Source organism: Sylvia atricapilla, chromosome 4 (assembly GCF_009819655.1).
Source record: "Sylvia atricapilla isolate bSylAtr1 chromosome 4, bSylAtr1.pri, whole genome shotgun sequence".
NCBI classification, from domain to species: Eukaryota; Metazoa; Chordata; class Aves; order Passeriformes; family Sylviidae; genus Sylvia; species Sylvia atricapilla.
In genome coordinates this window covers 72904572-72913904 of record NC_089143.1, presented here as the reverse complement: position 1 = coordinate 72913904, position 9333 = coordinate 72904572, and the positions used below count along the sequence as shown (strand labels likewise).

Genomic DNA, 9333 nt, shown 5'->3' with positions numbered 1-9333 from the left:
TCTGGAATTCATGCTGTGTTCATGCAGTGCTCAGTAGAAAGGGCCTTAAGTGATAACTGCAAATGAGGAACAAGCACACCATAATATCTAATAGCAGATTTTTGCAAGACATCTGTGTAGCTTTCAGGGTCAGTTGTGAAAGGTGGACATGAAACTGTGAGTGATCAAAATAAAATGAGTCAAACCATCTTTCCTAGCATTAGCATGGCACTGAGGCAGAGCTGATGATTGATTTTTTTTTTTTTTCCCCCTGTATTGGGGCCAGTTTTTTGAGGTAGTTCAGGGGGAGCAAGGATAAGGGCAGGTGTTGGAGGATTTTTTTGGCTGATGCATCTCTAGTGACATCTTGTGGGATGTTTCACAGACTCGCCTATAACTTTTTTGGGGAAGGAATAAACTGCAAAGTTTGTTGTGCAAAAAGCTGCCCAAGTACCGGGATACACTTAAACCTCTGCACTCTCCTGTAATTAAAAATAAACTACACAGATACACCTTCTTGTGTTGAAGTTGTCCTTCCTTAGTCCATTGAGGTGTTAAACACCTGCTGTGGATATACAGATAATATTGTTTAGAAATAAAATTTAACTTTTAGAAATAAACATATTCACATTCACTTTAGAGGGAAACAGCGTGAAAAGGGGAACGTGGGAATCAATTGCAGTTGGCATGATTTAGGTGTACTCACTACACACTGTCCTGCCTGGTAAAGGTTTGATGTTCTGAGGAAAAACTGGCCAGGAAAAATATCCCAAATAATTCAAATTCTGTTCAGAAATCAGTATTTAGAGAACTTTAATCGATATTTCACTATCCAATAATTAATTTTTAGAACATTGTGGTGATTTTCACCTACTTGCAAGATTTTTTTTTTTTTCCTATTGACTGATACTGGATAGCTGTTCTGGCCAGATGTGTTGAAAGATTTGTTTCCTGTTGCTTGTTCTCATTTTGTAGAAATGGCCAAGTCTGGGGGTAACCAAAATCTCCTGTAGAGAATGTAAAAAATTAATCTCTTATGTTCTTAAAGTTCTGTGCTGGTTGCAGCTTCACCCATTTGGCATTTCAAAATGCCTGCTGCCTTGAGCCACTCAGAAGATGAATCCCAGCTAACCCTGGGGGAGCAGAGCAGTTTTATTTTTGAGACAGACCAGTTTTTTAGAGAAATTTGAACCAAATTGAAATAATTAGAACCAAATAAAAATTTGAATTTTTCTTGCTGGGCCTATGGGTGTGGAGGTTATAGCGGGGAAGATGAGAGATGTAGAAAGATAAATTGCTAGATGAAGAGAATTTGGGAAAGAGGACTGAAAAGAGATTTCAAAAAGATTTACTGTTTCTTACTTGCTCAGAAGAATATTTCTTCTGCTTATGCATAAGTATAATGAATGGAAATTTAGTTTGATCCTTTCCTGACTGAGAAGGAGGAATTGGAGCTTTCTAGAAAATGCTGTGGGTTGTTTTCCAGCATAGCTCAGCTGGACTGATTTTTTTTTTTTTTTTTTTTTTTTTTTTTTTTTTTTTTTTTTTTTTTTTTTTTTTTTTTTTGTCTAAACACTCAGCCTTTCTTTCCCTTGCATGCCTCTGGCTTTCTACCCCTCCCTTAGCCATTGCAGGCTTCTGCAGTTGTGTGATTAGTCCTTTAATTGCTGCCCTTGATTCCATTGAGAGTGTTGTTTGTTTCCATGTTTTCTCCCTAGATGGAAGCACTGGGCCAGTTGAGCCTGAGAAAAGTAAAAAAGGGTCTCTTAACACCTGAATCTACTAATCCAGAGTCCAGAGGACCTCTTTTATTTAAAGACCTTCCACAAAACCCTGCTGTGAAAGAACAACAGCTTTACAAAGGGGTGAGTTTGATCTCTAATTGATATAGTAATTAATGATAGACAAACAGTTTGGGGGAGGTTTTGGTCAGGTCCTCTGCAGCTCCTGTGAAGAGCTGAAGCTGTTTTATACCCCTTATGTTGCTTTTCTTTTAGGTAATATATGTTAATACTGCCTGCTTACTTCTTGCTTTCCATGCCTGGCATGTGAAAGTGAGATATTTGAATTGTTGCTCAGTTTTGTGGTATTTTATTTGCATGCAGATAGCACAGGTAGCAGAGGCAGAAGACAGATTTACCTGCTGGTGTTGCCTCCAGTTTCCATCTCTGTGTAGAGAAGAAATAGAACTTTTGTAGCCAAACTTAATCCAAAGCTGATACCTAAAGCAGCTCTTGTTGGAGGGCTGAGTGCAGGAGGGCCATGAAGTTGTGCAGTTTTCATTCTCTCCGGGGCTGAAGCAGACAGAACTCGTGACTTGCTGAGGTAGCACTGTGGTCCAGTGGCAGAACAACCCTGAGTTCAGGCTCTGCCTGTGGTCTTTCCCCAAAAATGTGATGCCAATGCAAACTTGTGGTGTGCCAGTGCTCTGAGAGCCTCACCCACTGAGCAAAAACCCAATTACTAAAAATCCTAATTGTTGGCATCTGTATTCCAGGAGGCAGCCCCTTCCTGTGTACAGCCTAGGTATGAAACAGCCCATGTAGTTTGCAACCACTCTTCTGCCTTCACTGCGCAGAGGAGTTTATCTTTACTAGAAACAGTAACTTGAAATGTGACCTTCATACTTACTGAAAGCATCAGAGTGCTTGGCTGTGACTCATGGAAGGAGCCCAGGTATTGGGGAATGTTAACGTTTCCCTTTACTGCCTGGTTCAGCAGTTAATTCAAGCCTAGTTCTGTCTCAGGTACCATATTGTAGGTGATGTGTATGATGGCTCTGGTCCTGCCAGAATCCAGAGTGCATCAAAGGCTCCAAAACTACTGGCTGCTGAAAGCAGCTCAGCTGCGTTTCAGAGTGAAGCCTCACACTCTGGTGTGTGTCTGGTTTCAGTTTTGGAATAACAAATCCAGTTTGGATCATGAGCCTCCCGCTGAAATAAAAGGCATTACTTCTTTTCTGTAGTTGTATCACCTCCCTAAGGAATCCTTGGTCTCCCTCTTTACTGTGATCTTCGCTGATTTTTGCCTTCTGTGATGTTGATTGGTGCTTTACTTCAGTAGGAAATCCCCTTTTTTTTGAATGCCTTGTGATGAGTCACTGCTGCTGTTTGTTTCAAACTGAAGGGGATTCCAACTATGAAATTGTATTATTGCTAAAATAGAATCCTGTTCCATTGTGTAGGTTGCAGTTGAAAGCAGAGAAAGGTCTGGGGGAGTCGTAGGGTGAGCAAGCAGTGGTGCTGCTAGTTTGTTTACTAGGGGCCTAATGGCAATTCCAGTAACAAGTAAGCAGCTTTGAAGTCTAGTAGATCAAGACCAATCTCTAACTGAAAAGCAGTTCTGTATCTCTGAAGCTGAGCATAAAGAACCAAAAAGCAACCCCCAAACCATAATAGTGTGTGTGTTTCTAGCAATGGATATTATTATCAGTTCAGAAAGAAGCATAGTTTCATTTGGGCTTTTTTGTGTGTCTGTGGATGTTCATTAGGGATTCAAAATTGAATTGCTATAAGAATAGTTCTTCTAGACATGGAAAATTGCATTCAGTTTTCTTCCTTCATTATAAATCTGACTATCCTCACATCTTTATTACTGCTGGTTTAGCCCTGCTGCTTTAAGCTGCAATGTTCTGAAACCATGGTCTATCACTTTCTTTCAGCTGAAGTAACTGCTGCAGTGCTCTGTCATGCTGGAGTTTTGACCAGTTTCCAAATCCCTGTGTGTGCATACAGGAGATGGAGTTTGTAATTTGAAGTAGGCTTCAGTCCTGTCAGGGATGCAGGCAATCCAGGTCTATCCTCTGAACGCTGAGTTTGCACCTTCTTTCTGGATTGTCTTCCTTATTTTCAGAGTTCACCTGAGAACTTCTACAGGCTACAGCAAAACAGCCCCCCAAAACACAAAAGGCACCATTTAAAGGCATTTTGTGTCCATGTGTTCAATTCTAAGATCTTGGAGGCTGTGGTTATAGAGCATTGAAAAGGACCACGAGGCTGCTGATAGTGCTGCAGTAACACTTGAGTGTAAAAAGAGTCTCACTACTGGTTTTACAGCATATTGCTGGAAAGGAAATAAGTTAATAAAAGCCACAAAGATGTACAATTTCCCATAGCCTTTGACTAATGCTGTAAGAAAGACAGAAGTTAAAAAAAACACTCCAAGCTGAAGGTGGGGGGATTTCCTTAGGAAGAATGCTTGAAAGGGCCTTGCTCTGAACCAGACTGGGAGGCAGTTGATTCCTAACTTCCTGACAGGAGTGCCTGTGCTGAATAGGAGGACACAGCTCCATCCCTCAACCCCACAAAATGCTTTTGAGTTTGCATCTCTTCCAAGGTTTTTAATGCTGAAGACTCAGAATCCCATAGTAATGCCATATAATGCCTGATTTTCTTAGCCGCAGTCCTCTCAGGTAACAGGGCCAAAGGGTGAATATGCTTTTTGGAGAGTTTAGGTCGAACTAACCTTGAATGCTTACAAATATTTAGAAGACTTACAAGTAATAATCTCTCAGATTCACTGGCACTGTGCTTTGGTTTAAGGTTTCCTTCCAAATAGGTTTCACAGAGCACTGCAGAAGCTTAGAGTAAGGTCATGATTAATAGGTAGATAAATATCTGTATATTATAAAACAATCCTTAGTGTTTAATGTTTTTTCTAGGTTATAATTGCTGGAGAAGTACCTAAGGGAAGTAGAACTTTGTTTGCTGTAACATTTCAGTGCTCCCAGAACTTGGGGGTTTCTTTCTTTTTTTTTTTTTTTCTTCTTAAAGGAAAATAGAAAAGAATAAAACCAATTTATCTCCACTCCAGCAAATGGCTTTTCCTTACATCATTTATAAAAATTAATCATTTTAACAACTTTTTTCTTTACTGTTCAAAGAAGTTTTACATTTTTTCTTGATTGTTCCCCAATGCCTCTGCCTATGTTTTATGAGCAAAATCTAAATAACACAAGGGTGCAGTTTCCATAAAATTAGGGTCATATGAGGTGGAAATAGCAGCCTAAGATCAGGAGTTCCTTCATTTTTATAGTCCCTTCTTTTGGTAACAGGAAACAGCTCTAAGGCAGTTTGCTTGTAGAATATATAGGAGGGTTTGCCTTTATAGATTTGTGTGTGTGTGTCTGTATGCTTATGTGATGGAGAGCTGCCTTAGGAGTATTTGGATCTGGCTTCTAACAGCCAGAGAGCTCTCTCTTGCGTGATTATTAGCCTTACCACACACTTGGAGAACAATATTGCACAGTTGTAAGCAGATATTACTCTTAATTTCACAAAAAGGGAAAATTAGATTCATATGCTTCATGGGGAAGGTGGAGCGAACAAGTTCTGCTTCAGTGCTGTGATGAATGCTGCTGCTTGTGGAAAGGTCATCAGATTCTCCAGAGAAGCTGGGAAAGAGTAAAATTCTCATCTGAAATGTAGATGTGTCACCTCTCCCCAGCTTCCTCTCCTCCAAAGTGCCTTTCCTCCTGTCCACCAACAGCCAGGATACCTCTTCTGAGATACCCTCACTTCTTTTGGCCCTTGGTCAGCTGCAAACCCAGGTGGAAGCATCTTCCTCTATTCAAGACCTGTCCTGAGGGCAAACACCATCTCTCACTGGGTACATCAGAGTTATTTCCTTTCTTCCTTTTCTTACTTTGCTTCCTTTTTCCTTTCACTTTTAACCCAGACTCGTGTTGTTGTCTATCACCTTACTCCGTTCTCAGCCCTGTCTGTGGGGGCATCCACTATTCTGGGTGAGCACAGTAGCCCATTGCACTCCTTACTGCTGGGATAAAAAGCAGAGACCCAAAGAACTTCGTTTTGTGGTAGATCAAGTTGTTGAGAAAATTCCAAGTCCTCTGGGCTGTGTGTCGGATTTTATTTTTGCAGCTCAGCCAAGAAATAGCAAAAGGCAGGAAAGTGTCTGCAACTTGCGGGTTTGGGCAGTCCCTGAATCTGGGTGAAAATGCTTTGCTTCCTGCAAAAATACCACGTCTCCATGTGGTAAAGGTCACTTTTCTGTCAAACCACTACATGTTGCTTTAAGATTTCATTGATGTAGAGGGTAGTAAATTTAGTATAGTTCCAGAGTTGACTTTTCTCTCTTGGTAATTAGCAAGCAGGTGAAAGTGTCTATGGATAGGGAAGAAATCTCTCAGAAGTTAAGGCAGAAAGAGAAAATGCTTTCTTGGAGGATTTAGGCACTGCTTAAAATTAGGTTAAATTCCAATTTGGACCAGAATTTAAACACTGCAGTTATTCAGTAAAAAATATAGTGGTAGAGACCAGTGGGTGGGCAACCAACTGGAGAACAAGGTGGCCTTATTGCCAAGATAAAGAAGTTTGTGACACCCTGACACTAAGCTGCACTCTTAAAGTTTGTGGGATTGACAAATGTGATGGAAGGGGTGTTCTTCTGGAACCTCCTGCTGGCCTGATGTGAAACTTGTTTTCCTACTTAATGTTGTATCAACTTCATGAACATCTTCAGGAAAATCCAGTGAAATAGCATAATATATTTGAGTGAAAGTAAAGAATTCAAAGAATCCCCATCTAAGACCTCATAAAGGAGCTGTGGCATTTCCAATTATTCCATAAGGAAGAGCAATTTTGTTGTGGGTGGTCTTCTGTTCATGGCTAAGCAGTGAAGCCACACAGCTAGCAGGAACAAAATGAGTGGGAAGTGCCTTGACTTTTAATACATCTCAGGCAAAAGCTGCTTTAGTCCAAACTAAAATCAAAGCAGTTTGCTAAAATTTAGGGTAGAGCTGGGCAGCAGCATCTCCTTCCTTCAGAAAGCCACTTCTGTGATAGCACAAAAATATATTTTAATAGCGTATGAAGTGTGGATAAGATGTAACCTCACCTTTAAGTGTTTAGTTCTCCTCAAAAACCTGACAGCTGAGCTGGCTGTCTCACTGCTGCTTCTTGATCTGGGGCATGTAAACCTGTTCAAGACAAATATAGCTAAAAAAGAGCAGCCACCTTACTTGTGAGTGAAGCAGAAGAGAGTATTTTAGCTTGAGAAAGCCCTGAGTGCGTGGGAGCAGTTCTCATTTGTGCACCAGAGAGAGAGGAAGACAGCTGCAGACGGCCAGAGAGTAAGTAAGGCTTGTGTGGAGGACAGCAGGCCACCTTGTTTCAGCAGAACTCCTAATGCCCTAAGTGTGGTATCAAAGTGTCAGCCTCAAGCTAAATCTCAGAACATTTCTGGGCAACAAATGTGCCTTCAGCTGCCCCTCCAGAATACTGGAGTCCCAAAGTGTTTTGAGCACTTTTGAAATTGGTTTCTTTTCCCCTGCCTTCTTTCTTCTTTGTAGTGGTCTTTTCTCTCCTGAATAATACTTACATGTCAGTTAAGCCCTTTACAAGTCACCAGTGATGTGGTACTTTAAGCTGTTGTATTTGCTTTATATTAAATTTTCTCTAACTCATTTCCTTATTTTTCCCCTATGGGAAGCCCCAAAACAAGCAGTTCTTCAGTGGATAATAAAATAATTTGAATGGCAGCCATCCAACCTGGCCTTTTTCTAGATAAATGAGTTGAGTATCCATAAGAAGCAATGAATTTTTTATTTTTCTATTGTAAGTGGTGTAGCCAAAGGGGTTTTCTTCTGAATGGGGAGAGTGGGAAAGTCAGGTAAAAAGGTGATTTCTGCTGTACCCCCACAGTTTTCCACTGGAGGTTAAAAGAAAGGGTTCCCCCTTCAAATTTTCCATTGACTGCTTTTCTCTGCCTCCACAAAACACTTTGTTGTGCTTGCCTTGCTGTGCTGAAAATGTCAATACTTTCATATCACCAATGTTTACAGAAGTTAAAAAAGAAAACCCTGTCATTTTTTGAGTCAGGAGGGCTGTGAAGCTGCTGTTAACAGGAAAGGAAGGGCCCACGTGTTCATCTCCTCTTCTCTGGAAGCAGGAAGGATGCTGTGCCCTGTTAACCTCTGCTGCACAGATGGAGCATCCCGTCCCTGCCTGTGCCTGCCATGGGCATGGCTGGAGCTTGGAGTAGCCCAGCAGAACAGGAAATGTCCAGGCTCAGAAGGATTCCAGTTAAAACATTTTTTAAGTGTTTTGTATTTTATTCAGGGAATGCTTCCCAGAATCAATTCTCATCTTTGGTCACTTCTCTTAGCTCATGGGATGGCATAAGAAGGCACCTGACCTTAAAGCCTTAACAGTCCTGGCTTTGCCTTGTCATGCATAAGGAGAGCAGCAGCTATTCCTGGTGTCCCTGGCAGAAGCCACAGTGGCTCAGTTGAACAGGTGATGGATAATAAACCCAGGAGATTCACACATGCGAAGTTTTAATTTAGCCCCGTCATTGTGGAGCTGCCTTGAATTATTTCCAGTGCCATTGCAGTTAAGCATGTTGGTCAGTCCAAAGGTGAAAGCTGTGTTTGAGTGCAGTGGAAGCCAAAAATATAGAAGGCTAAATTCACTCTTTTCTGTGTGAATGCATTGCTGAGTGATATTTAATGCTATTCCCTTCTTATGCAGTCATCCAGTGGGAAAAGCATTTCCCCTCAGAGCATTACCTCTTGGCGTTGATTTCTTTAGCTGCTTGGATTTGAGTAAGTGCCACTCACCTCCCATGACGCTGCTCCAGCACTTTGCTACTGAACCTTTGCTGGGTTTCAAATGTCCCCTGTCGAGGCTGTCCAGCTTTTTTATAAGTGCTTGTATAGAATTAAACAAGAGATCAGGGTAAGAACAAGTGACTGATGTGGAGCTGAGTGTATAGGACGCTCTTCTGAGAAGTGGAAGATACTGATGCTTTTGCTTTTTATTTATTAATTATTTATTTTAAGCAGGCAGCCAGTACATCTGATTTCTTGTTGGTAAATGTGTGAACCATCAAACTGAAGTCATTAACATTTTGTCTGAGAAAGTGATGGTAAATGCTTCATATGGAGTGGAACACTATTATTGCAAAAGACTGGAGGAATCACCCTGCATCTCCAGCAGTTAAAACATTGATCCAGGAGGTACAAACACAGTTAAACTCCCTTCAGGGAAAGGCAAGGAAAAAAACACTGGACCTTGGTTTCCCACATCCTGATCCTGACCTTGGCCTGTTGTTTCCTCTGTTCTATTTGCAAATATGTCCAGAATAGTTTTGTTTGAACAAACCTGCAGTGAACTGGACATGAGTTTGCAAATTACTGCTCTCTGTGTGCATGTGGGAAGCTGAGTGTAAGTGCTTTGACAGAAGAAGATCGACCCTGCACTCCTGAGCTGGTGAGATGTTTTTGCTAGGAGGGTGGGAATGCTCTCAGGGCAGTTAGATCACCAATGTTACAACAGGAATCTCCTAAAAATCTCAGCAGGGTTTTTAGTCCTCGGTGCAGAACTGCACAGGTTT

At 41.3% G+C, this 9333-nt stretch overlaps 1 long non-coding RNA gene across 1 annotated transcript; it reads left to right on the top strand.

The window, feature by feature from the left end:
• The first annotated feature begins 1780 nt into the window (after nt 1-1780).
• Nucleotides 1781-4728, top strand: LOC136359990 (uncharacterized). The gene is made up of 3 exons (XR_010743400.1): nt 1781-1844; nt 3164-3204; nt 3641-4728. It is a non-coding gene; the product is annotated as an uncharacterized lncRNA (long non-coding RNA).
• The last annotated feature ends 4605 nt before the right edge of the window (nt 4729-9333 follow it).